The sequence below is a fragment of the Clupea harengus genome, chromosome 12 (genome assembly GCF_900700415.2).
Source record: "Clupea harengus chromosome 12, Ch_v2.0.2, whole genome shotgun sequence".
NCBI classification, from domain to species: Eukaryota; Metazoa; Chordata; class Actinopteri; order Clupeiformes; family Clupeidae; genus Clupea; species Clupea harengus.
The window spans coordinates 10,604,232-10,628,485 of record NC_045163.1 but is presented as its reverse complement, the minus strand read 5'-3'; the positions used below and the strand labels follow the sequence as shown (position 1 = coordinate 10,628,485).

Here is a 24,254-nt window from a genome sequence, read left to right as displayed (position 1 = left end):
GTGAGTGTATGTGTGTGTGTGTGTGAGGAAGACCTCTGTCTCTGGTGTCAGTGTCCCTCTTCTACCCATTGCGCTAACCAGCTCATGAGTGCTAAATTCAGTTACATCTGCATGAGCAGCTCAGATATTCATGGAGCTGTTGAACAAATCAGCGGCTATTTTTAGAAGAATCGGCTCTTGCAAGTGTAAATGATTTAAGGAATTCAAAACAAAACAAAAAGAACAAGATGGCAGGCCCCGTCTAGTCAGTCTGTCCTTAAAAAGGGGAGTCTTCAGACAGGAAAGAGTTAACGTTATTATTGTGGTTGCGAATGGAAACTGGAACAAGTTTGAGGGGTGGGCTGTGGTGTGTGTGTGTGTGTGTGTGTGTGTGTGTGTGTGTGTGTGTGTGTGTGTGTGTGTGTTCGTGTTCGTGTGTGTTTTACGGTCTATTTGTGTGTGTTTGACTGTGTGTGTGTGTTTGTGTATGTGGGGGAGTTGGGGATGACTGTACATATAAATGTATGTGTGTTTGTGGGGAGTGGTGACTGTACTTGTTTGAGTGTGTGTGTGTGTGTGTGTGTGTGTGTGTATATGTGTGAGAGAATTGGGGGTTGACTGTACAAAGGTGTGTTTGTGTGGACTGTACGTATGTGTGTGATGTGTTGCGGGGGTGGTGGGGTGGGGTGGGGGGGCTTTGTAGTGGCTGGGGAGATGAGACTTGAGCAAGGATGCAGGGGCATGCAAACCCACAGACTCATCTCCACACACACAGCACAGACACACACACACACACACTCACAACACGCACAGTACACGGACACAGCATAGTCACACACTAACAACACGTACAGTACACACACACAGCACAGTCACACAAACTTCCAACCACGCACACTACACGCACACAGCACAGACACACTCACAACACGCACACACACACACACACACACACACCGCACACACACACTCACAACACACATTCACTCACAGCTCACACATAACACACAGCACACACACATGCCCACACACACAGCACACACACCCTCAGAGCACAGACACACACAGCACACACACACACACACAGCACGTCATATAGAGCAACGCTGAATAGTTACCAAGAGTACAGCTGACTCAGTAGGGATCTGGCCCAGGTCCGGCCCAGATACGAGCCGGTTACCCATCAGCTACATGTGTAAGGGATAGGTATAACTCCAGGGCAAAGAGACATGACAGCTTTGTGCTGTGTAACTTTCGTTGTAACTCCAGCTGAAGGTGTTAATATTAAAACACACACTCCTGTTGCGCATAAGGTCAGTGTTAGACTTTGTACGTATGCGTCCGAGTGATGTACATTTCGTCATCAGAGGGTGTACGTGTGGCTCTGTACGGATGTCTGTGTACCCTCCAATTTTTTGTGACGACGTGGACTAGATGTGACTTAATGTTCCAAACAAGTGATCAATGATGACCCATTTCTCTCTTCATGTCTTGTCATAAACACTTATACCTGTCAAAAAATAAAACCAACAACATTCTATGAGTATTAGGATACTGCGCTCGTCTAGTGAGCGCCGTTTGGCACTGCCGTCTGTGCAAGCACGGCAATCAAGACTATTCTCATTTGTTGTTCCACGTTGGTGGAACGAACTGCCTAGCACCACCAGAGCAGGGGCGTCCCTCTCTACCTTTAAGAAGCTTTTGAAGACCCAACTCTTCAGAGAGCACCTCTCCTCCTAACTGGCACTTCAACTAGTGCTTAACTTGCACTTACAGCAGTGACATTCCTGCTCTTCTTTTTTCTATTCTATTTTGTCTGTCTATTTATTATGTAAAGCAGTATTTATTGTTACACTAGGTCTCTATTACTCGTAGCTTGACTGTTCTCTCCCTTGTACGTCGCTTTGGACAAAAGCGTCTGCTAAATGACTAAATGTAAATGTAAATGTAATGTAGTATGCCCCCTTAGAAAGCAGACTCCATGCATACTCGAGAAAGTATAAGAAGAACAACTACGTGTCCGTGTTCTCTGCAGCTGTCTGTGTGTGCGTCCACAACGAGTTTAACTAAAGCCTAACTGTGCTTGGCAGCATCGCTTCCCTCGCTTTCTTCTGTTGGGGCAACACGAAGCCCATTTGCGTTGAAAGGAATCAGTGTCGAGATGAAGTTAAGGGGTGTTAGCATTCAGCTTTTTCTTTCTCACTCTCGTCAGTTAGGGCCAGGGCTGTTTCATTAGTAACTGACATAAGACAGCAATGTGAGTTAATGGCATTAGGTCGATGTAATAACTGTATTTTATTATCAATCACTCATCACAACAACTTTGCAGGGGGGTGGATGTATAAATCTTATATTTGCCATCCATCCAAATGGACTGGTGGATTCTCCAATTCTGTCCAATTGCCCTGATTGTCTTTGCAAGAAAGTAATAATATGTTAAAAATGTCATGTTTTTTTCTCCACACCTGTCACTCACTTCTGTGTTGCCGTTTGGAGGTCACCTGTCTTGTCTTCAGTAATCAGGTGTAAAGGTTTTTTTTGTCCTGACAGACATATTAATACGTTTGTCCTTAAGGTGGCTGAGCTTCTAGTCTCTACACCACTGATTCTGTTTCGGATGCAGTGCTATTTGTGTTTCTGGTTGCCACGGACGCTGAAAGGTCAGGGTTCAGCTGACTAAGGAAAGGTCAGGTGTCTGTGTGTGTATCTTAGTATTTCGGTGTGTTTGAGCATGTATGTGTTTATTTCTGTCTATGTGTTACTGGGGTGTTCATTATTATTTCGAGTCATGAACACAAATGGTGCACATAGGATTAAATAGTGGATCCAGTTTCACCATGTATTGTGATTACTTAGTATCACACAGCCAGTCATTTGTATTATGTGGGGCATGTCACCACAAAATCAGTACTGTTGGACAGTTGGATATTTTGTATAATTGTATTGGATATTATACATTCACAGTTAATTATATTTAAAATAATAATAATAATAATAATAATAATACTTTTGTGCAGCCAATCCAGATAAATTAGAGAAAACGTTTAAGGTATCATCATCTTACCAGGAAATCAAGTTTGGAATGAAATCAACTGTACACCTTTTGATGTGTACATTGAAATTTAACCATAGCAATTGAGACTTCCTGTCATTCAATCGTCATGCACAAAGATAAATGACAACCAAATGAAAAAAAAATGATCTCAAATGGTTAATATTTGGACAGTTTATATAAAAAAGTTAAAGACTCATTTTATCTGTTGTAGTCCTATGTAACCTATTCAAGAACGGTAATTCCACTGAATTTGTACTTCATATGAATACTGAATGTCTGAAATATGAAAAGTATAGGAGTCATCCTCTACATGCTGTTCAGAGAAGTCTGTTGTTAAAGATATACAGTAGCTGCCTTGTCTTCACCGCTTTTAGTCCAAAGAGATCAGCTCTGCTCCATGCAATTTCAATGGCTTCTTCATTAGGAGGATTCTGCTCCATATGCGTGATGGATGCTACCAGAATAAGCTATAGCTATATACGACCAGTAAACGTGTAGCAGGTGGCTGAGGCACATAAAAAAAACTGGTGAGATGGTATAAGTGCTGAAAATGTTATCGTTACTTTTCTCATTGAAAACACTTTGATGTCCGGAAATGTGAACAAACTCCTCGGCCAATCAAGGAGCTCGTTTTACCATGCGATATAAATTGTCCGATCCCCCTGAAGAATTTAGGTATGTATAATTTGTTTAGTGTTTATATACCCCTAAAAAGCTCTGCTGTTGGCTAAAATCTTATTTTTCTACACATACTGAGTGAATATTTATGAGCAGCTCTTGAGGAGGTAAATGGCTACACCAAACATGAAATGATCAAACAGATTAAAACAGAAACTTTTGCTTGAAAAAAATATCCACTTTCTTGAGAAAACTTAAACTCGTACACATTTATTTGGCAGACAAAATCATATTTATAGATTGTTTGACAGTATACATTACATTATAGAGTAAGGTATATATTTTTGTCAAAATTAGAAAAACTTTTGCGACACTTGAGTCATTTTGTGGTGACACGCTCCATATGTATATTGTTTATGAATGGTCATGATGAACATGTCGGCAACACACACACACATATCCAAGATCCCTGGACTGCTGGGCCATACAGGCACACACACCTATCAGCTCCCAGATTCCTTTCACCACATGACCACACAGGTTAAAACATGCTGGTTGACCCCCTGATTTACAGTACTGTTGGAACAATTGTCACACACACTGGTGATCTCACAGATAGACAGACCGATAGAGACAGACAGACAGAGACGATAGAGAAGGCCACTTCACCCAAAAGAGTGAAGAAGTAAAATTAAAAATGGAATAAGTTAATCTCTCCTTCCTTTCACCTGAGCTGCCCTCTCTCCTTGCCCTCCTCTCCCCCTGGTGTGTTTTTGGGCTGCGTGTGTGTGTGTTTTGTTTTGGCACCCAGTGAGGTCACCGATTGGGCTGGCAAACGGCCCAAGGCTGTGCGGCCAGCTAAGGACTGGCTGTCTGACTCGGGAGTCAGGGAGAAGTGTGTGTGTGTGTGCATCCTTTGAATCAGTATTTGTGTGTAAGTATTTAATGTGTGTGTGTGTTATACCTCTGTGTGATTCATGCACAGTAGAGTGTATATGAGTGTTTCATCTCATGTTAATATACCCTATGCCTGTGCATGTTTATGCACTGTGGATGACTTGTCCTGACCTGTGTTGACCTGTACCCTGAGCTGTGGAGTCAAGTGCATGTGAACCAGGGGAGTGAGATCCTGCCAACTCTAGGCTGGGGTGGGGGTGTGAGTGTGTGTGTGTGTGGGTTGAGCGAGTCTTTCTTTCCCTCTCAGTGTGCGTGATTCATGCATTATGAATGGTCACTTTCCCTTTTCAAGCTGCAGACGTGTCCTGCTGTGACCCCTGGGAGATGCCCACCCCCTCTACTCCACTCACCCGGCCTGCCAAGCTCTGTTTCCGTGCCGACATGGCTTTTGTGTTCTAGGATGTGCACTGAGTCATAATTCCAGAACTTTTGTAACTGCAGAATACATAGATATTGGATTCTAACTCTGAAGCTCAATGTAGGTTATGTAAATGTAGGCTATGCTATACTATACTGTTCTATACTATACTGTACTGTACTATACTGTACTGTACTGTACTGTACTGTAATATGCTCAGGGTTGGGTCAGATTACTTTGAAAGGTAGTCAGTTACTAAATACAAATTAGCAATTCTTGTAGTCAGTAACGTAATCCATTGCAATACAAAAAAAAATGTAATCTAATCTGAATACATGTGGATAATTTATGGATTACTTCAAAAGTAAACATTGAAAATATTGCATTTTATACAAAAAAATAGACACAGCCACAATTTTGGGTTCCACAAATATGTTTTCTCTTTAAACATTTTCAATGCAAATAAAATGCATTTAGCATATTCAGCATTTACAGTCGGTCAAATCAAATTACCCTCACAAAAACAGTACTGGCACAAACTACAGCTGTACTGTGTGTATTCTACAACATGCAGGATGTTGTTTCTTTTATGTAAGTTTTTGTTGCTGCTGTTTTTTAATCAAAGGCCACATGGAGGACTTTGCTCTTGTAACGCAAGAGGAGCGCTTACTCAAGATGTTAATCTTCCATTTTCAATGTAAATAAAAAGGGATAAAAACGTACCCATAGATCATAAAAAAACACTTACTCTGATACAGTAGAACATATTCAGCATTTAGAATTACCCAAATCAGATTACCATTAATAGCATTGGTTATCATGAAAAAAGTTTTTAAAATAATTTAAAATAGTCATAAAAGATGTAATCAAAATGTAATCAAGTAATCATTGTCAATGTAAATATAATCTACATTCCCCCCAAAGGTAATCTGGGCAAAATTTTGTTATTTATTTTTCTCTGATCATGTAATTCCGATTACATGTAATCCCTTACTACACAACCCTGGTATAGACTATACTATTCTTCGATGTCATATGCAGGGTTAATAGGTGGGGATTGATCTGAGCAACGGTATGTGATAGCTTGATCTGATTTGCCAGTTAGACTGTGCTATTAGCTATGCTGTACTACTTGTAGGACTAAGATCTGGGCAGTTCTATTTCGTTTCTCCTGACCGCCAGAGGCGGTGCTTACAGCACAGGATTTCCATCGCACGTACGTGCAGGTCGAGTGTTAATACCAACAAAGTCACCTGTGACCTGGGTGACGTCCTCAATGTGCACCAGCACAAAAGGCCGGCCCACCCAGGAAGCGCCCTCTTGCATCTTCTCGCGGAAGCAGGTCAAATTTTGATTTGAGGTAGACGCTGGTAGTTTCGTTACCTATCATGGTCGGGGCAGTGGATATTTCACCCTCCGAGAAACTGCGTTACTCGAAGTTTGTTTTCTTAATTGAGGTGTAGCCTGGGCCGGAGCGGCCTCGCTCACTACGGCACAGGTTGAAATAAACTCAGTGGAACGGTGCTCTCGCCGGTATTCTCTGGGTGCAGTGCCCTCAGTATTGGTCAGTTAAACAGCTACCCGGCAGGCTACGGCCATATTGGGTGAGTATGTTCACAGGCGGAAAAGGTAAGTATTACTATTGGGCCGTGTGTAGTATTCACCCTCGGGTAATGGTTTAAGATCAAAAGACTGCGATTAGCATCATAAATCAATGGCGGATAATCCAACAGAGTTTTCCAATTCCATACTATTTGTGCCGTTTGTAGTGTTCACGCTCGGATACGACAGTAATGGGTTAAGAGGCATAGTCAGTATAGGTGTTTCTCGCCTTACAACTGATATTTAAACCCACTTGTTAAGCAAGTTGGAAGTTCGCATAGTTTGGTTTTGTACCGTTGTTATTAAGTTGCAAGCGGTGTTCTCGCCATAAGCATTCAATTAAGTAAACAGGATTTTACGCCTGTCGACTTGGGTTAACGCTAGAAGCAGGCTACGTTTACCTACTGATTGGTGACCGGTGACCGGGAAACCTCTGGTGGGGGCAAATGCAGGAAGATTGATCCGCTTGCCCGGAAGGTAGACACTTTGACTTTGGAGTTCGCAGAGATAAAGACTCTGCTTCTAAATCTGCAACAACCGGCTGCACAGCCTGCTAGTGCTCTCGCTACAACGGCTACACAGTCTCTTTCGGAGATGCTCCCTCCAATACTGTCGCCAGCTTTTGAGATCCTCAAGGAGGATGTTCTCTCCACCAGGGCTTCAGAGAGGCCCCTGTTACTCTCATCCCAGTTCGCTGGGTACGGGCCACACCACACTGAAGGGCTCCAAAGAAAGGCAAGATGCCTCTGCCCATGGCCTTGATCGCATGCCCAATATTGAACCAGCCGTTGCTGCCCTGGTGCTCACGCCGGGTGAAACACTCCGGCCTGATGCTCGCTGCCCCGGCCACAGTGCCGTTTGACAGACGATGTCACACCTGGTACTAGCCCTGTCTCAGAGAATGCAGACTTCTGAGGCTGACTCCACCACACAGAGTCTGAGTGACACCTCCCTGCAGGCGTTTGCCTACATGACAGAGAGCTGGGTGGGCTGTCGCCTCTTTAACCCAGGCCCGACGTATGGTTGGCCCAGTCTCCACTTTTGGAACCGTGCAGGAAAGCCCTTTTGTCTCTGCCTGTCATTTCAGGACAGATGTTTGGTCCTGCCGCACAGCAAGCTCTGGAGTGCAGCCTACAGGTTACACAGGACAGACAACAGTTTGGCAGTCTGAGCCGTGAGGCTCCCGGTAGACAGAGGCCCTCTATGGTTCCGACGTCGACCACCGAGGTTCCATGGGAAAGGCGCCATCGAGCCATTAGACAGGCGGGCACAAAACAGTGGATTCTACTCCACTTATTTTCAGGCTCTGGGCTCTGTTAAGCGCCTTGAGACAATCGTATTGTTATGGCGCTATATAAATAAAATTGAATTTAATTATTTTATCATCCCAAAGAAGGGCGGCGGCCTCCGGCCTATACTAGACTTGAGACAGTTAAACACGCATCTCAAGATTTTAATATTCCACATGCTGCGTACAGCGGATGTGCTGCAAGGCATCAAGCAAGGAGATTGGCTTACAACCATCGATCTAAAGGATGCATACTTCATGTCCCTATCACACCTCGGCAAACGGTTCCTTCATTTTGCTTTCGAGGGCAGGGCTTACCAGTTCTGTGTGCTCCCATTCGGGATATCGCTGGCACAAGGTCTTCACCAGATGTGTGGCAGCGGCACTGTCCCCCACTGCAGGCCAGGGGGATGCGCATTTTCCCCTATCTGGACGACCTGGCTGATTCCGTTCCGCAGTCGAGGGGAGAGGCCCTCAGAGAATCAGCATTTTCTGATCTCCTATGCTACCCAGGCTAGGGCTAAAAATAAACCAGGAAGAGAGCTCCCGGTTGCCCGCAGTCAGCAGATCGTCTTTAGTGGCATCCCAGCTAGACTCCACGGCTGGATGGTTGCTACCCCTCTCAACAACGGGTCAACAACACCCTCAAGCTCATCAGTCATTTCAGGAGAGGCAGGGCACTGGCCCTCAAATCATATCTGAGACTGCTGGGGATGCTCACAGCGGCCTCATCGGTGGTCCCTTTGGGCCTTCTGTCATTTGCGGCCTCTTCAAATTCGGCTGAACGATCTCGGCTTGCACCCCCACTTGTCAGCAGGCACAAGCTGGTCAGAGTCACTTCCAGTTGCCTTGCAAAGCTACGCCCGTGGAGAGGAGAGACATCTCCTCACAGGGGGTCTCCTTGGGGTCCATACCTTCTCGCAGAGAAGTGGTGGCCACCGATGCTTTTCTGGCAGGGTGGGGAGCTGTATGGCAATGCAGGACTGTCAGAGGTCTCTGGAGTCCTTGGCAGCAGGAACAACACAAATGTATTGGAGCTGCAGGCTGTTCTGCTGGCGCTCAAACAGTTTTTTCCAGTGCTGGTAGGATGCATGTCCTGGTAGGAACAGCCAACACAATCAGTGGTCTACCAGGTAGACCACGCAGGGGAGCACAAGGTCCAGACATCCTCGAGGCTGACCCAACAGCTGTGGTGTTGGCGTATCCTCAATGCATTTGCCAGGGCAATGCATTTGCCAGGCATTCAAAACACGGCCGAGGATTTGTTATCCGCGGCAGCACCACCTCCTGGGAAATGGAGGCTGCATCCACAAGTGGTGGAAGCAACCTGGCAGAGATAGGGCAAGGCAGGGGTGGATCTTTTCGCCTCACAGTCGACGACGCACTGTCCCCTCTGGTTTTCTCAGGGGGAATCTATAAGCCCCTTGGGCCAGGATGCACTGGCCCATGTGTGGCAAAATCAGCTGCTGTCCTGCCCACTCTGGGAAGGATCCTCAGAGGGAACCATAAGGAGTTACTAATAGCCCCCCAAATGGCCGGGAAGTGTGTGGTTCCCAATCTTGCACAGATTACTAGACGGGGAGCCGTGGTGCCTCCCTGTCCCTTCGGGTCGAATCTGGGACCCGAAACCAGCTCATCTGCAGCTTTGGGTCTGGCCTCTGAAGGGCCAGAGCCATTGTTAGGGTCATGTGACCCAGTGGTTGTACGGACCATCCACAGCTCCCGGGCACCCTCCACCAATGCGCTGTACGCTAACAGGTGGAGGTTTTTGTTTTTCTTTGTGAGTGGTGCCAAGCACAGAAGCAGGACCCGACACGGTGTAGCCTCCACCATCAAAGTATACGCAGCCGCCATCTCGGCCATGCACAGTGGGGTCCCATATGCTAGTGACCCACTTCCTTAGGGGTGCTCAATGACTAAGGCCGCTTCAGCGAAGCCCAGTGCCCTCTTGGGACTTGCCTATAGTCCTAGATGCACTCGGTCAGTCCCCATTTGAACCTCTAGAGAGGGTGGGATTGAAATGGCTGTCTATGAAGACCGCTTTTCTCTTGGCCATGGCATCGGCTAAACGAAGGCCAAGCCAAGAATGCCTATATTGAAATCCTGAAGGCACAGGGGTAACTTGTGGCCGAATCCGGCCTTTCTTCCAGAGAGGTTTCATCATCCTACACAAACCAGCCCCTCAGTCTGGCTGCTTTTGAGCCCCAGCACAGGAGGATGAGCAGGGACAGAGCACCTACCTGTGGTGCCCAGTGAGAGCACCAAGGGCTTACATTGATATGACTGTGGAATTCCATCAGTCTGATTCACTGTTTCTTCAGGACAAGGGAGAGGGCACAGCTTATCCAAACAACGGCTATAGGCTATATAGGTACCTATAGGAGCAGTAGCCTCCCGGTCCCTCAGGTCCGAGGTCACTCAACCAGGAGTGTATGTACATCGTGGGCGGCCCTAAGAGGTGTCCCCCCCTTTCAGATATCTGTACAGCTGCATCATGGGCTTCAACCTGCACATTTGCGAGGTTTTATAGGGTTAACGTGGTCCCTCATAACCCAGTGGCAGCAGCTGTTCTTCCTACTTCCTTACAGCGGGAGTAAGGTAAGATTTCTTTGCTGTGCTGTCGTGTGGTGTGTGTCTTAGATAAGTGTTTTGCTGTGGTACTCTGCTCTCTGTGAGCCTGATGTATTGATATGATCCTTCACTGCAATGTGATACAGTGTGGATCCTGTTACGGCCCTTAACTGTGATGACACTGCATGCATTGTTAATCTGTGTGGGGTGTCAGGGAGTGACCTTGGCCCAGCACGAGAGGACCAGTAACACACACAGGCAGCCCAAGTTTGTATAGCTGTGGTAAGGCAAATTACATGGAAATGCTCTTTTCTTGTGTTTAGGCAGTAGACAAAGAGTACCCATCTACTCATTCACACACAGAGGCTAACACGTAGGGAGCCAACCTGCACATCGGCAGCAGTTGGGGGTTTAGTGTCGTGCTCAAGGACACTTCGACACTTGGTCAGGAGGAGTTGGGATTGAACTACCTTTCGATTGCTGAACTATTTCTCTACATCCTGAACCACTGTTGCTCCCCTAGTGTGATCTTTTCATTGCTTAGTGTTGTGGAAGTATGCACTGGATCCAACAGTCAGTAGAGTAGAGTTAGTACAATGGTAATACTTGTAATATACTAGTGATATACTAGTAATGTATACTGGAAATATACTGGTAATATACTAGTGATATACTAGTAATGTATACTGGAAATATACTGGTAATATACTAGTAATGTATACTGGAAATATACTGGTAATATACTAGTAATGTATACTGGAAATATACTGGTTGGTGCCCAAGTAGAACATTTCTTCCCCTTTTCTATAATGAACTGAGCAGCGTGTTGTGTGGAACTCTGCCCAACAGACGTAGGGGACAGTCCTTTTATGACTGGTGGCCATGGAAGCTTCCTCTTCAGTGTCTGATGCCCCCTCGTGCTGTCTTCTGTGCCCTGCACAGTGCTCCATCAGATTCTTGTCATATTGGATCACACAGCGCCGTGGAAAACCCTGATCTGGTTAGGCAATCAAAGCGTTCGCAGGTCTGATTCCTCTCTGTAGCAAGTAGAGCAGACTGCTGAAGTGTGTGTCAGAGTGTTGCAGCAGCTGATGAGTGTGTGTTACTCAAATACTCTTATGGACAACAGCAGAATCAATCTCACATTGCAACAGAAATAAACTAATTTCTAATCAATAGCCTTTTTTGATTATGTATTGGTATGGGGGGGGGGGGGGGGGGGGGGGGGGGGGGGGTAGTAAGCAGGAGAACTTACGACCATCCAGTAATTTTTCCAAAATGTCCATAGGACTTGGGACTTCGATGAGAACAGACCTGGTTTTTGGATAGCTTAGCTGATGTCAGTTGTGTCTCTGGTTATGTTATGATGACTTTTCTTTTTCTTTTTTTTTTTCTTGACAGATCACCAGAAGTTGGAACGGGAAGCTCGAATTTGCCGTCTGCTTAAGCACCCTAAATTGGTATGTAGCTGCCTGTAACTGTATGTCATGTGTGTGAGTGTGTGTGTGTGTGTGTGTGAGTGTGTGTGTGCAGTAGAACACTTTCACAAATATGTGAAATGTGCAGTGTTTCTTTGCAAGTTTAGCATATGAGGTGTATATATCTAACATACTTCAGATGATGTGCACACTTGTGTTTTTTAATGTGGTATGTATTTCCTTCAAGTTTTCACTATCCCTGTTCTTTTTTCAGAGGAGATGTATTTGTTTTGTTTCAATTCTTTATTGTTTGTAAAACTGCCTTCACTGCAGGCCTGAGAAGATTTCACAGCTCTGTAGTATTATGCTATTAACAAGCAGAGCAATGTTATGGTCAGTACTGTTGTCCGAAGCCAACAGACTTAAGCAGAGGGCAACCACCTTATGTGATTTTCTGTGGGCTATAGCAGAAATGACTAACAGTGAAGGATGTTCTGAAATGTGTTTCTCAGTAATGTTGAAAAAAAAACTTCTGAAAAAAGCGTAGGCACAAATATATATTCTCCCAGAAGTGTTTTGGATTCATCCTGTCCCGCACCTAGGATTGGCACATTGACTTCCTCCTCCTTGAATCTATCAGTAATGTTACCCATTGGTCTTGCCCAAAAAGATGCCCAGTGTGGCATCAGCCTCAGACAGTGGGAGCGGGCACTAGGCTGTAACATGTGTTTCAGGGGAAGGTGGTTCTACTTATCAACTAATGATAGAGAAGCTGTTACCTTATGGGTGTATGGGTGCATATTCTTTGTTTTCCAATGTATCTCTCTCCCCTCCATCTCACTCTCTCTCCCTCACCCCCTCCCTCTCTCTCTCTCTCTCTCCCTCTCTGTCTCTCTCTCTGCAGTTCGTCTTCATGACAGTATTTCAGAAGAAGGCTTTCACTACCTCCTGTTTGACCTGTAAGTGTTTGTGTGCAGATAAGAACACAAACCTATTCCGCCTCCACATCCCCATGTGGTGCCATAATCTCATAATTTTCCTGCTCTCAAAAGATATCATTACTACTACTCCAGCCCACTTGTTCATCTCTCTGCTCTGCACATGCTGACATACACACACACACATACACACTATCATGCTGACATACACACACACACACTATCATGCTGACATACACACACATATAGGCCATACACTAAAATATACATGCACAAACAACATCTCTGTATGTCTCTGCTATATTGCTAAACACACACACACACAGAGACACAATGTTCCTTTCTCTACACGCTAACACTCACGCACAAACTCCATATACCACCGATCTCAATTCCTGCTATATTGCTGATGTGCACACACACACAGACACACATACACACACGCAAGCACAGGCACACCGTTTCCTTTATCATCCCCGACTTTCCCCCGCTCCCAAGTCTGTTTCCATGGCAACAGAGAGCTGGGCTGCCCGGCTCCAGAGAGAATCCTTTAGCAGGGCTTTCCCCCCCGAAGCTCCGGGTTTTCTTCCAGAGGATTCCCCAGCCTGCTCTCTCTCTCTCTCTCTCTCTCACACACACACACTTCACCCCCTGAAGCCTCAGGGTCTCTCTTGTAGAGGATCTTCCAACCCCTCCACCCCTTAACACACACTGAGTCTTAATGCCCTTTTGCTAACTGTGTGTGTGTGTGTGTGTGTGTGTGTGTGTGTGTGTGTGTGTGTGTGTCCTCTACACTGCAGTGTTACTGGTGGGGAGCTATTCGAAGATATTGTCGCCAGAGAGTATTACAGTGAAGCTGACGCCAGGTAAAGTCTTTTCTTCCGCAGTATCTTTTTTGCTCTGTGTCTTCTCTCCCTGCCTCCTCCCTCTCTCCCTCTCTCTTTTTCCACTCCGCTTCACTGTCCTTTCATTTCTTTAGCTCATTCTTTGCGAGCTTTCCTTCACACACTGCACAGCACAATGGAGAGCAGGTTTTTACATAATAAATGTATATGGACACACAAAAGCATGCACACACACACACACACACACACACACACACACACACACTCACATATACCTGTCATATTGCACATATTCATTAATATGCCATTGTGACATTAGAAGCCCATGATAACTGGAGGAACTGGATATCAAAAGGACCACATACGAACAAATACGCACATATGATAGTTTACACACGTTCTCATTAAAATAGACTTATGGGTAAATATCATAGTAAGATTTTAATTGGCTAATGGGGGCTGTGAAAAGAAAGGAAAGACAAAGAGAGAAAGGGAGAGAGAGAGAGAGAAAGAGAGAGTGTGTGTGTGTGTGTAAAGGATAGAAGATCAGGAGAGACTAAATTAAATGGAAAATCAGAACGGAAGAAAAGCAAAGAAAGAGAGTGAAAGAACTAGAGAGAGGAGAGAGTGTGAGAAGAAGAGAAAGAGAGTAAGTGATGAGAGAAAGAGAGAGCGAGAAAGAGGAGATGGAGAGAGAAATTGAGTGGGAGAGGAGAGTGGAAGAGATGAGGAGGAGAGAGAGGCATACAGCAAGAGAGAGAGAGAGAGAAAGAAAGAGAGAGAGGGAGGAAACGAGAGTCTGCATTGATGAGATTTCTCATAGACTGCAGTGTGTGAGAAAGCACATACTGTCCTCAGCTCCTCACACACACACACACACACACACACATTCCTACACATTACTCACACATACATACACACACACTGTCATCAGCTCCTTATGTTGTCACATACATACACAGAAACATGCCACAAACATACATGTTCCAGCACTGTACACACATACACACAAACACACACACACACACGCACACACGCACACACACACACACACACACACACACACACAGATTTCTCACATCTCTCTCTGCCTTTCATTCCATCCTTCTGTCTTTATTTCTGTCACATACACTGATACGCACACACACAGACACACATCTACACTTACATACACACACACACACACACACACACACACACACACACACATACACACATACATACACACACACACACACACACACACATACACATCTACACATACATACACATCGAGCCATCCCCTCAGGAGAGAAACTTTAATCAATTTGACTGTGTGGGAGTATGTGGGGGTGTGAGAGAGAGACAGATGAGAGAGAAAGAGAGTGGGAAAATAGAGGTTTGCAAGAGAGAGAAAGATCATGGGGGCAGAAATGTAGCAAAAGGACAAATACTAACAGTGCTGAGATTTGATGGATGTTTATCATGAGTGAATACAATATGTAGTGTTTGTAGGTATGAGGGAGTATATCATAAAATAGAATAGAATAGAAAAGCCTTTATTGTCATTGTATTTGCATACAACGAAATTTGGAGCGCTGTGGAGAGTGTGTGTGTGTGTGTGTGTGTGTGTGAGTGTGTGTGTGTGTGTGTGTGTAATTCATAGAGGGTGAAGGAGTGTAGGAATATCAGTATGAGTGCTTTGGTGTAATTGCAGGTGGTTTTTATGTGTGTTAATGTATCTTTGTGTGTTTGTGAGTGAGTGTGTGTGCGTGTATGGTGTGTGTATGGGTGTGTAGGTATCTGTGTATATTTGCATCTATGCGTGTCTATGTTTGTGTATATGTTAGTAGCTCCCCTAGCCCTCTGAGCCACACCCTCATCCACCTGCATGTGTGTGTGTGTGTGTGTGTGTGTGTGTGTGTGTGTGTTTTCGTGTGTGTGTGTGTTTTCGTGTGTGTTTGTGTCTGTGTGTGTGTTAGTGTGTATATATATGTGTGTGTGTGTGTGTGTGTGTGTGTGTGTTAGTTTGTGTGTGTGTGCGGCCCTCCGTGGAGAGGCTGAAAGTAGGGCTGTAATTAGTGCAGATAATTAGCCTGTCGGCTCTGACTCAACCTGCCCCCACCGCCCCACCCCCCTCCTTCCTCCTCCTCCTCATCCTCCTCATCAGCCGAGGAAGCGGCGTTAGCGCCTCCAGATGAAACACACACACACACAGTCCATCTTAACATGCACTCCCTCCCAACCCCCACCCCCTACACACACCAACACACACACAATCTAAGGTGCCTCAGCTCAATGAAGACACACTGTGTGTGCTTGTGTGTGTGTTTGTATGTAAAAAGAGAGAGAGAGAGAGAGAGAGAGAGAGAGAGAGAGAGAGAGAGAGAGAGAGAGAGTGCACTTATGTTTTGTCTGAGTGTGTGAGCTTGTTTGTGAGGATCAGACTCACTGATGTGACTGACTGATGCCTGTCTGTGCTGTTGTGTGTGTCTAATTGTGTGAGTATATTGTGTGTCTGTCTGAGTGTGTGTATGTTTGTGTGTTGGTGTGTATGACTCTGTTGGTTGTAGAGGGGGCAGCAGTCACAATGAGGGTGAAGTCCACTCCATCCAGAAGAGCTCTACACCACAGAGGGAGGGGGGGGGGGGGAGAATGAGAGGGGGGGAATGAGAGAGAGAGTGTGAGAGAAGGGGATGAGAGAGGGAGAGGAGAATGAGAGACACACAGTGATAGAGAATGCTAGAGTGATAGAGAAGAGAGAGGGGGGGGTATGAGAGAGAATGGAGAGAGAGACAGAGAATGAGAGAGAGAGAGAGATTGTGAGAGAGGGAGAGAGAGTGTATGTGTGTGAGACAGTGAAACAGGCAATAGAAGGCGCTTTTCGACTGCAGGAACTCATGTGCCATTTAAGGGGGGCCGGCACCATTAGGCAGTTTTCCACTACAGGAACCCCCCCCGTAGGACCTCTTCCAGGGCCATTTTGGGGAGCGAAATAAGTACCTACCCCATGGTAGGCATTTATCTGCAGCCAAAGAAACTGCTGGGTGGTGCTTGCAGTGATGGTTGACGCTTATTGGTTAAGCAGTGTGAGTGGAAGACAACCAGCAAGATTTACTAGAGATTATGTGGTGAATACAGCAAAATAAATGATAGCTTTCATGGTTAGCTTGTTTAGGTTACAGCAGTGGTTCCCAAACTTTTTACAGTCCCGTACCCCTTCAGACATTTAATCTCCAGCTGCCAAAAAAAAAAAAAAAACCTTTTCACCTTTTACTTTAATTCCGTTTTAATCCGTTTCGGCTCATTTTGTTCACCCAGAGGTAGATTGATGGCTTAAAATGAGTGAATAATATGTGCCACAAGTGACCCAAACCTTCTAAGGTTGTTGTTTGCCAGCCATCGACAGAACAGAAGACTAAAAAAACATTATTTGCAGGCGATTGGGAAGATGAGCGAATTCATTTGACAGGCTACGGAGGTCTGTGTTGAATAGGGGGGCGTGGCCGGAGCGGAGTTCAGCACAGACGTGACATTTTCTCAGTGGTTTTGTTTTCTAATAATGCTTGTTCATTGTTGCGATCGTTGGTTTGTTTATAAGAAAGAAATACAGCCTTGCAGGACAAAATACAGGGGAATTTGGGCGATTTTGATGCACAAAAGGATGTTTCCGTCTGAAAGTTGCAATTCTGTTTCAAACGGTACATTCTGCAAATTCCGTCCATTTTCTGTTATCGCGGAAATTTTCTCCCCGCGTACCCCCTGAACCACTTCCCCTACCCCAGTTTGGGAACCGATGGGTTACAGTCACTGAATAAACACAAGCAAAACGTCAGCTGAAATATAGGCTTTAACTAATCATAGTGGTGCTGGTATATTCAAGTAATTACAGTTGCCATGAAGCCATTTAATAGTGTTAGCAACTTTATAGCAAAGTATAACTGTCGACTCGACCTTGAAGTAATCCTAACGTTATCTAGAAAATCCCTGGTTCAACGGTCTAATGTTGGTACCACTGCTGAAGAAATATGTCATTATTTTGTTGTGCTCAGAAATGATGTGGCGATCGAAGAGCAAAATATTAGGCTATGTCACTATGTCCGTAGTTCCTGTAATGGAAAAAGAAAGGCTGAAAGGGCCTGTCGGGGGTCGTTCCTGTACACGTATGTGTCACCTGGGAAGTGCCCTGAGTTCCCGCAGTGGAAAAGCACCACAGAGACAGGAATCCACGCCCCGGGTGTCTGAGAGCTTGAGAAACAGAGGTGTCCCTGGCCACAGTAATATTTGCATTGCTGTGTAATAAGATGAAACTGAAGGCCACTTAGCCATTACACATGTAACTGTGGCAGCTATGAGAAATCTATTTAAAGCCACAATACGCAGATCTGTCAATCAAGCTTGTCTTAGCCAGATATTCTCTTGATTCTCTTGACTGTTGTAGAGGAGCAGCCCCTGTCCATCCCAACCCAAATCCCCCACCCCCACCCCGTCCGTCCGTCTGTCCCGTCCCACCCCCCCATGTTTTAGGCTTCAGCATGTAATAATCTGTAGCCTACAGAGGCTAGATGTATGTGTGGATGAGCAGCCCCGATTCATTTCATACATTGACGAGTATGCCACACACTGCCTCACTGGAGAATTTTTGCCCTAATGTGTATGTGTGTGTGTAGTGTGTGTGTGTGAGTGTCTGTTGTCTGTTTGTATGTGACAGAAGAGTGTGCTTGTGTGTTTGTGTGAGTGCGTGCCTCTTTTCCATTGTGTTCTTCCCACACTGTCAACAAAATATATCAGTAGGTTATTCAAGGGTGTGTGTGTGTGTGTGTGTGTGTGTCTGTCTCTATCTGCCCTGCCTACACAGTAGACTTGGCAGTCCTGTCTTTCCCATCAACACACACTTAGACGTCCTTACTTTTTTTGCTCCTTTAGAGCCACACACACACACACACACACCTGTCAAATAAAACACAGAACACTGCAGTTTCACCCCGCAGGGTGCTTGTATCACACACACTCTTTTGCTGTCACCTAAGCCTTTGCAAACACACACCCCTGCCTACTTTCTGTTTCCATCCTTCTATCATTCTGTCTCTTCCTTCGGTCTCTCCGCTTTTATTCCTCCTTCAGAGCTAGTCAAACACACACACACACACACACACACACACACACACACACACACACACACTTGCTTCCTTCTGTTTGTCTCTCTGCTTGTCCATCTTTCTATCTGACGTTGTCTTACCTCCCTACTTCTGTCAGAGCAGCCTGGCAAACACACACCCTGGCCTACGTTCAGTCTCTACTCAATCTCTACTCATCTCTCTGTCTTTCTGTCCTTGTCTGTGTCTGTCCATCTTTCTCTCTGCCGTGGGTCTTGTTCTCCATATCTGTTATTTTCCTCTATAGTGTGGATCTACTTGCTTGTGGTGTCATTTCCCCTTGTGATGTCATGTCCTGCCCCCTCTCCCTGGCTTCCTGCCCTTCAACTTCTCCTCTGTCCTCCCTCCATCATCTCTCCTCCCTCCCCCCTCCCATCTCTATCTCTTTCTCTCACTCTTTACTTGTCACACATTTTTTGCTCTCCTCTTCCCCTGACTTCCTTTGATTTTAGCTTTTCCTCTCTTTCTCTCTTTCCTCTCTCTCCTTCCTCTCCTCCTCTTTCCTGTCTTCTCTCTCTCTCTCGTTATCTCTTCCCTCTCCTTCACCTTTTCTCTCCCTAAACTGCTGTGCTTCCTCTTCTGTGTCTCACAACATTTCTCTCCCTTTCCATCCTCTACCCCTTCAATCTGGCTCCAACCAAACTGAGCCTCATCCACATCATCTGTTTCTCACCTCTTCTCCTCCTCTGTCTTGACCCTCTGTCTTCTTTCTCTCCTTCTCTTCTCATTCTCTCGTTTCCTGCCTTTTGCTCTAGACTTATTTCCTTCCCCTCTACTCTCTCTTCTCATTCCCTCCTCCTCTGCTCTCCTCTCCTTCTCCTTTCCTGCCTTTTATCCTCCTCTCCTCTCTTTTCTTCCTTTCCCCTGTCCTCCTCTCTTCCTTTCTCTGCCATGTCACCTTGCCCTCTCTGCACATCCATTACTCATCTCTGTATTTTTCTTTTCTGTCTCTCTCTCTCTCTCTCTCGTCCTCTTTCTCTCTCTTCTTTGTGTTTCTTGGCTGTGTCTCCCCAGTCACTGCATCCATCAGATACTCGAGAGTGTCACTCACATTCACCAACATGAAATAGTGCACAGGGACCTCAAGGTCAGTATGAGAGGAACGCTGGCCCTCGTCCTGACAGCATGTACTCACTCTCTCTCTCTCTGCCTGAGGCACCTTCCTGTCGGTCTGTCTGTGTCTGTCTGTCTGTCTGCATCTGTTTGCGTGTTTCTCTGTCTGTCTCTCTACCTCTCTCTCTCTCTCTGTCTGTGTGTCTGATATCTGCACTGAGCCGCTCCTCTGGCACTGGGCTCTGTGGGACTCCAGGTCTCTTCTCGTCTGGTTCTCTCTCAGCCTTCCCCTCATGCATCGTGCTCTGATCGCTGAAGCCTCACTCTGTTTGCTGATCTCCTCCCTGAATTCTTCACTGTCTTTAATTACTTGTTTTATTGAATGCCTTGATTTAGGTTTGCTGTTTTGCACTAGGGCTGGTCCTGCATCGTGTCTGATAATACAATGCATTGTTGTGCACCGTGTACGGATATCTCTGCTGTGTGTTTCCACTTGTTCCAAAATAAGGGTAGCTTCTGAAAGTGTGTGGGGGTGAACATGTGCTGAAATGTTCCAGAGATCTGTTAGCCTGGTGTTTCAGTGAGATTAGTCACAGCGAGTGTGTCAGCCCGATGCAGGCTGAGGGGTTTGCAGTGTGTCAGAATAATGTTGGTAAGATGTTTTACGGGGTGTCAGATTGATCCAGGAGGGTGAGGTATATGTCAGGCTGATGTGTGTGTGTGTGGAGGGGGGGGGGGGGGGGCAGTTCTCAGGATGCTGCTGTTTTAAGACAAAGGGATAAGGTTTGGATGTCGTCCAGGGGACCAACCCAAACAGATGTGCTTGTGTCCGATTCTCAGAGTATTTGTGGCCATCAATACTGCGCGCCAAACTCTGCCTGTAGCCTTGACCGAGGATGAACATGTTTATCTGTCTCTCTAACCCTCTTTCTGCTTTCTCTCCTGATTACATACCTCCCCCCATCTCTCTCTCTTTGTTTAGATAATTTTTCACTTTATGCCAATATCACCCTCAACAACAGTAATGATATAAAAATAGTAAGAAGAATGAAAATGCACAGTATCACATTTTTAAACACACATACAGTATTTGCACGCAAATGATAAATTCAGCCAGTGAATAAACAACACTAATGGGCAATTGGTGTGCTGGTGTTGTCTGGGCAGTTAGAGGCTGAGCCTGCCCCTCTCCCTACAGGAGAGCTGGGCTGACCCTCATCATGCACTGAGTAGAGTAGAGTAGAGAACTCCTTAAAATGCTGACGCAAGGGAAAATATAGCCTGTCACAACCTCACCGGTCATGCAGTGACCATAGACGCATTAGTCCTGTCACAACCTCACCGGTCATGCAGTGACCATAGACGCATTAGTCCTGTCACAACCTCACCGGTCATGCAGTCACCATAGACACATTGGTCCTTTCACCACCTCTCACTCTTTCACTCTCTTTAAGTCCTGCTCCCTCCCTCTCTCTCATTCTCTCTCTCTCTCTCTCTTTCTGTCTCCCTCTCTCTCTATCTTTCTACCTGTCTCTTTCTCTCTCTCTCTCTTTCTCTCAATGAAGGGGTTTTAAACCATCTCTCAACCTTAGTGCCCCTCCATATTCCTCCCTCTCCTCCCTCCCTTCCTCTCCTTCCTCCCTCTTTCCCTCTTCTCCTTCCCTCTCTCTCACTCTATCTCTCTCTCTCTCATTCTTGCCACTCAACTGGGATGTGTAAGTGTGTGTGACAGCAATCAGTCTGTCCCCGTAAGCGTGTTAGCCAATGCTACTCAGAGGAACTGTTCCTACATATTGATTGAGAGATACCTTTAAACAAGCTCTCACTGACACACACACACACACACACACACACACAAGCACACACAAAGTACACTCATCGTTCTTCCCTGACAGCTGTTTTTGGCAAATTAGAAAATGTGGTATCTGCATAAAAAAGTGGGGCACTCACAGACATATTCATACACACACACACACACACACACACACACCCACACCCACACACACACACCCACACACTGACACACACACACACACACACACTTACACTCTTGCTCAAAATCAGCAGCACACGCCCACACACCCTGACTCATATTGGCTATGATGCCCTCCTGGTACACTGATACATTTCTATATGCAGTAACATGACCCTAGTGCTCCGAACACAGACACACACACACAGGCAGACACACAAACACTCACACACACACACACACACACACACACACACACACACAGGCAGGCACACACACATTTAACTCGTAGGGCCCTACTGTGGGTTCTAGCGCACAACAAAGAAAGACATCACGTACAGCTTTTTTGAAAACTAGGGCACGTTCATTTGGCCTATCCATAACATGCGCACAAACCGAAGTGCCTTTGGGGGCGGACCGGCGACTCATTTAGGTGTGTTTGATCAAAAACTTAGGTGTTGGAAATTGTTTTGAGGAAGGCGTTCTGCCACTAATCTAATATCTACACAGTTTGACAGCATAACATTGACCACTCAGTTACTAAATTGACCGATCATTTAACTCAACAAAATATGTTGCCAGATGGCTATGTAGGCTATGCATTTATCCTCAGCACCACACAGACAATGAATACAATAATCAGTCGTCAGGGCCTTAATGTGCCGAGGGAGACAATTAATTTCCTTCGCTGACATTTACTTTTCTCCACTACAATTAGGCTACCCAGCCCTACTAAGCTTATCACTTACACACCCACTATATTCTACATACATAATTTCCCTAATATCTTATGTAGCTTGTTTTCATGTGTGTTTATTAGACCCATAGGCCTATATGCCAAATAAGGTGATGACTGCAGCAATGATTACACTTTGGTGGTTTAAGCTGTGCTGGGGTTTTACCAATTCAACACAACATATTTAATAATTTCACAATAACAATTTAACTAAATATTTAAATATATTAAATATTTTTTATTTCAGTTGGACTAAGTCATCACAGCACCTGTCAAAATTCCTGTTCATATGATTCAACAGCACATCCACACATCAATATGCTGTTTCACCACCTGCCCTACAAAGGCTTTTCGCTACCCTAGTGTCCTTTAAGTGCATACATGCAAATGTGCACACATGCAGTTCTTCTCGACTCTTCCCTTTGATGTTGCCCTATTTGCGGTCTATCATTACGTTGTGCGTAGCTCACAGCTCATTGCCCTATGAAATTAGGGCCATTACTCTCTTTCTCTCTCTCTCCCTCTCACACACACACATACCCATACATGGGTCCATACACATAATCACACAAACAAACTAATTCACTGCATAATACTTCTCATCAACTTCTCTTGTTGAATGGATACACACCTCTGACCTCTTGAGCACAAGACACACACACACACACACACACACACACACACACACACACACACACACACATACAATAAAGCACATGAAGCAGGCACACATGTGTCCTCCTCACATATAGTGATCCCAATAAGCTCAACCATGTGCATTCTCTTTATTTATCTATCTCTCTTTGTCTCTTTTTCCCTCTCTCCATCCACCTCCTGCTTCCCTTCTCTCTCTCTCTGCCTACCCCCCCTCTCTCTCTCCCCTCCTCCCCTTTTCCTATCCTGTCCCTCTCATTCTCTCTCTCTCTCTCTCTCTCTCTCTCTCTCTCTCTCTCTCTCTCATCTCCTTCCCTCTCTCTCTGTCTCAGTCTACCTCCTTCTCTCTCTCTCTCTGGTTGGCTGGGGTTGTCCCTTAGTGTAGTTTCATGAGGAGTAGCTCTTCAGAAGTCCCCCGATCCTAGGCTCTGTGGTGTACGTACATTATCTCTAGGTGCTCAGTGCCCAGGGTGGCATGTCTGCATGTCAGCATGAATGACCATGCCAGGGAGTAAGCCTGTGATGTGCATGTTTGGGCAGAGCTTCGGGAAACGGCTAGAGCTCAGTACAACTGTGTTTTTCCAGTCGGTAGAGCATGGTCAACTAGGGGCTTTCGATGTTAAGATCATGGCTTTGATTCCCAGGGAATCACTCTTTACAGGCCTACTCTGACTTTCATCAAAAGTGTCTGAAAGAATAAGAACTGGAAATGTGTTGAATCTGCGGTGCTGTTGAAGTTGTTGAGGCAGGTGAAGCTGGCTCTTCTTTTGCCATATCTGGTTCAGATCTAGTTCTGCTCATGCTGTTTTCTCTAACCAGTTCTCTCAGTAAACTGTTAAAAGAGACTCTCTACCATCCCTGCAGATTTAGGTGAACTGCTAGTGTTGTGTAGACCTGCTAACACCCTATATGGAAGCTGTCATCCGTGGGGTGCAATTGTGTGTCACACACTTTGCCTAAATGTGAGAGGTGTTTCCAAGGGCTCCTCCCATCCTTCGTTCCCAGTCTACAGACTATCAGACAAGTGGGCCAGATTCAGGCGCTCTGTGGGGATTTCAAGTGAATTGATTGCCTT

At 45.6% G+C, this 24,254-nt stretch overlaps 1 protein-coding gene across 10 annotated transcripts in view; it reads left to right on the top strand.

Annotated features, from left to right (window-relative positions):
• The window catches only part of LOC105889509 (calcium/calmodulin-dependent protein kinase type II subunit beta), a 70,581-nt gene that overhangs the window by 9,893 nt on the left and 36,434 nt on the right, over positions 1-24,254 (top strand). For all 10 annotated transcript variants that reach the window (XM_031577157.2, XM_042709295.1, XM_042709294.1 and 7 more), the window contains exons 3-5: positions 11,830-11,888; positions 12,751-12,805; positions 13,585-13,650. The gene's annotated coding sequence lies outside the window, so the exon portion shown is untranslated. The remainder of the gene's footprint in view (positions 1-11,829; positions 11,889-12,750; positions 12,806-13,584; positions 13,651-24,254) is intronic.